Source organism: Melanaphis sacchari, unplaced genomic scaffold, assembly GCF_002803265.2.
Source record: "Melanaphis sacchari strain LSU unplaced genomic scaffold, SCAv2.0 Contig26_pilon_pilon, whole genome shotgun sequence".
NCBI classification, from domain to species: domain Eukaryota; kingdom Metazoa; phylum Arthropoda; class Insecta; order Hemiptera; family Aphididae; genus Melanaphis; species Melanaphis sacchari.
The window spans coordinates 2,209,277-2,214,729 of record NW_020271143.1 but is presented as its reverse complement, the minus strand read 5'-3'; positions in this window follow the sequence as shown (position 1 = coordinate 2,214,729).

The window sequence follows — 5,453 nt, the reverse complement described above, 5'->3', positions numbered from 1 at the left end:
TAATATATACGTTTATACAATTATATAATATATAATATATGCGTGTATGTGTATATATAAATACTTGAATATATGTACACACACACATACACATGTATAATATAATATATACTATGTATATTAAGTGTTTGAATGTATTATGATAATTCTTTATCGGAAATCCGAGAAAACTAACGTTCACTATCGGCGGTTCATAGACGAATGATTGTCCACAGCTGCCATCTACGCGAGGTTACCTACTCGGTGCACATTTATATTTGTATATATTTTTCTATATTTTTCTATATAAATATAAATCACACACACACACACACACATACACGAATATACACATATGTGCTCTAAAACTGTAGGTGTGTATTATGTACTATTACGCACGCATGCGCATGTGTGTGCATTCAAATAGTATATTTTGTACTCGTACACACACACACACACACATACATACGGTCGCCAATAATAATTCCGTATGGTTACTGCCGCCGCCGCCACACGGCTACGGAAAACATTTGTCGTGCGTTCGTGCTTTCGTGGTTCGTCTCGTGCGACGACGACGACGACGACGACGACGTACAAGACTTTTCATTAATCGCGCGGGCCGGTCGAGTTGTTCAGCTGGAGCGTGATGTGAATAATGTATTTTTGTTACAACAGCTGCTAATCACACAGATAAATGGTAATAGAGTGCGTGCGAGATCGGTCCGGTTATTTTTTTCTCTTGGTAACTCGCAGAGTCGTAGGCTTGTGACATTTAATGGGCTAGAATTTGTAGCATTTGCATTTGCATTTTTTTTTTCATAATGTAGGCAGGTACCTACTACTCCAGGACAGAGTTTATCAAAAACAAAATTCGATTCATACGTTATACAGAGTTCGAGTACTACCTATACATTTTGTTTTTTTGTTTTTTATATACGTTATATGTTTTCTTACGACAGATTGGCGAATAAATGCATTTTTGATACTTTCGTGTCTGTTTTTCTGATCTTATACGTGGTTTTTGTCAATAATACGTGTATTCGAAATTTTTAGAACTTTCACGTATGTATATGTATTTGTCAATTTGAAGTCTAATTATTGTGGATAAATTTCGTGTTTTCGTACCTTATGAAATGTCACAAGTCTTATCGGTAAATATTTCTGAAAAATGTAAGAACATTACACGAAGCAAATTTAGCAAATTATACATATTATGTTATAGAGTATTTATATTAATTTATATATATTTTAACAGATGAAAATGTGTTCGTTAATAAATTATTTTTCGATATTGAAAATTATATTCAGCTGAACTTTTGCATTTTCAAGTCATTTTTTAATAGCATGTTCTTGATTAAAATTCATATTATTGTAGCATTGTTGATAACTTTTACTGTAGGTTTTCAGTGCATCGTTTTCCTAGCCCTACCCTTGTTAATGGTTATAATATTGTACAACAAATGTAATAAAATGTGCTGGGGAAAAAATATGAACTTCTAATATGGCAAGGTTTATTAATTATTTTAACTCAAAACTATAGAAATTACGTTGTACATCATATGGTATTATATATAGGTACAATGTATAGATTATAATATAAAGACATAATATTGTGCCTGTAAAAATCCAAAATCATAGTAAAAATTATAAATCTTTAATACTCAAATGTATAGATGTAAAAAACATTTACTAACTATAACATACAAACAGAATCGTGCGAAAATTTTACACTAATGATGCCAGTGACTTCAACCTGCTATTTATAGAATATTTAAATGAACAGGTGCGTAAAGAATCTATATTGGTTATACAGTATATTAATTTAAAACAATAACAAAAAATTAAATTTTAAAAATAATTCAATAATGATATCAGGTATTTTTATTTTTCAAAACTGTTGAACAATATATTAGTTTTGGTACTATCTAAGCTATATAACTTATAATAATATATTTTTTTACACATAACTTATTAATTTTATTCTTATTAAAAAAAAAATTATACATATATACATAACAATTATAATACACCTTATATTTTAGTATATTATGTGATAAGACAAAGAGTTTTAAGTTATTTCCAATACGATTTTTTAAATTATCTTATTAAATCGTTTTATGAATTACACAGGTACTATGTTTCGAATGTGACACATAATATCACTGCTGGATCATGGATGTTCTAATTTTAAACAAATATAAATAAGTTAAGTAAATAATACTTTACTTTACTATAATAATATAGTAAATTAAACGATTTGATAAGTTATTTATGATTCATGAACATTGAGTGATCAATTGTTTCAAGGTTTTAGTTTTACAAAACAGAAAGTATAAATAAATATTGTGATTATTTAATTATTAGTTAAATCTATTGCATATGACTATATGAGTATAGAGCCATAACAACAGGGGGGAATTGTAGTTCTGGAACAATATATTTTTATTATAACACATGTACTTATATATATATATGTTATTTTTTTTATACATTTTTATAATTGCTATACATAAAATTTTAAATTAAAGTAATATTATTAGTATTTTTAACTTAAATTTAAATTTAAATGAGAATCGTACATAATAAAAAAAAAAAAATGAAGCTTAACTAAATATGATCCTATTGCGTATCAGCACTCAGCAGTATTGTATTATTATGTAGGTTGTAATAAAAATTTTATTGGCTTAGACAAGTGCAAAATAAACAAATATACACGAATAGAAAGTTTAGTTAGTTTAATTTGGTATCAGAACCTCTTTCAGATGTAATTATCTGCTGATTTTCATTGCTACAAAATAAAATTTATTGAAGAACTCGCTTTGTTTACAGCGTAGGTATCAAATGTACCTATGCCATTGAGTAGGTTACTATAATGGATGTGTTATTGCATAGGTACCTATAAATTATAATATTATATGTATACATAGACATTTAAAAAAATTAGGTAGATATAGCCGAGTATGTCTCGTTTTAATCAGTGCGTTGAAGTCGGCAGCCATTTATTCCCACGGGAAAATATATCAAGATATTACAACTGATAAGTTATAATAATAATTGCTATTATTACAAAATCTGTTGAAATACTTAAACTTAAGATTAAATCATTATTTTAATCTGTTATAATTTTAATATTCTGTAAACATTGCAGTTCTCTGTATAAGTATAATGTATACAATTACTAAACTTCAATGATATCGTATACTCATAGTGCTTATGTCTATAATTATTTTATATATACAATATACATCTATTATTTATTAATAAACCTATTCATATATCATAACTTCGAACCCAGATATTGTTCTAAGGGAGGGAGATTTATATTATTCGATAATTAGGTAGGTACTTTTTAGCTTGGTTTCCATTTAAGTATATGGTTAGCTTCATAAGTTACAGATTATTTTATGAACAGGTTTTATATAGGCCAAAAACTATAATCTAACCTATAGATACTTACATACAAATACCAACTTACAATTTTTGTGTTTAGTACTAAAATGTTTTATTGATTTTTTTATGTACCTATTTAGGTATCTATATTATTTGCTTTTTGAAATTAATTAAAACAGTCTATAAAATTGTTAAAAAAATCATATGTTACACATTAATGCTCAACTTTAAAAATAGATAACTAGGATGACTGGTTAAATTAGTTGTACGCGTTATAGTGCAAATTTTTTTTTTTTGTTTCAAAGTTAGTCATGACTTATGAACATTTTAAATAATTAATTTCTTGTATAACATTCGTATCATTTGATATGTATAACATATACTTAATTTTTATACATGACTAAATTTTTGTAAAACGACATTTTTTTAATATTAAAATTTTAATTGATAACGGACTCTTAGTTGCGATCCTCATATATTATTGTTAATTAGTAATCAACTATAAGTTCATTACATACTAACTTACAGAACACCTAATAGTATGAACTATGCGAATAGGTTTGTGATAAATATCACTTAAAATTACTCAAAATATTTTGAAAATTTCATTGTATACCTATAAATAATTAGGTATGTTATACGTAATGTCAAAAAACTTAATCTCTACTTAAATTAGGATTTATAATTTCTTAATTAAAATAAAAATAACTAAGAATCGTTCAAAAAAATATTGTAATTATTATTAACTTAAATGCATGTAAAAATTTTTTTCGATGTTTTTAAGCTGATGTAAGAACAACTAATGTATTTATTTTATATGTTATCAGAATAAATCGTAAAAAAGTTAAAAAAATTGAAAAACTTCAAATGCTTACTAACATAGCTCAAACAGATCTAAAATATTATGAAATTTTGCAATGTTTAATGATTTTTTGTCAAATTTCAAGAATTTATAGTTATTTATTCATGAATTACAAAAAAAAAAAAAAAAAATCAAATTGATTTAATAAAAATTGTGGAAATAATTCCGTTTTCTAACGGTTTTTTTTTTCTACTTTTGATGCTCCCTTCTATCCAAATTACTAGCTGTATAAAATAAATTACCAAAAATTACGAGCAATGCTTAAGCTATATTTTATGTTTTCATAATATAACACAACAAAATAAATATAAATATATTAATTTCTTTAATCAAAACAAAATTTCTCAAGTCCTTGGTATAAAATCTTGAATTCAATAGTACATAGAATATTAGTTTTCATTAAAGGAAAAAGTACATTTAATAGTGACTAGTTGTAATTTTATAGTTTACAATGATTTCTGAGATTTATGTCTCTTTTATGGTCATACATTTTCTCTGCAGCTCAACTGATGTGGCGTCATAGCTGAATTAAGTATAGGGTCGAACGCGTGGGACTCATACGACGACGTACATGATACCTACCTTTAATTTCCGTTTCCGTGAAAATTATTTCCTGTTATACCATATTGGTAATCAGTAAAATAAAGCAGATACCTGGAAAAATATCGTAATCAAAAGAATTGTTTTATACCTCATAAATAAAACATTTAAATTTAAGCAAGTTGTTAATAAAATATAAATATATTAATGTATATTTTACTTTTATAATGGAAAATAATTAATAATTAATTCAAATATATTATACATTTGTATAAGTTTAGTATTAAAACGAATTATAAATATACGAGATTGTTTTGTGTAGTGTGTAAAAATGTTATTATTGAACTTAAAACAAAAGTTACTATAATATATTTCGCACTTTCGTGATACACGTTTATAATTTATACATATCAAATATTTATTATTTATGTAAGTGTGCTAAACATACTTTTATAATTAATCAAAAATTAAATTATAAAAACGTGTATAAAGATCTAAGATATTGTACTTTACGTACATAAGTAGACCACATTTTTAGAAATACTTTAAAATGTTCTTTTAAAATATAAAATGAATAATTATAAACATTTTTAAATAATTTATATATTATGATATATCTTTAATATTACATTATTTCGAAGGATAAATATAACCCTATAGGTAGTTTTTTCTACAAAGTGTA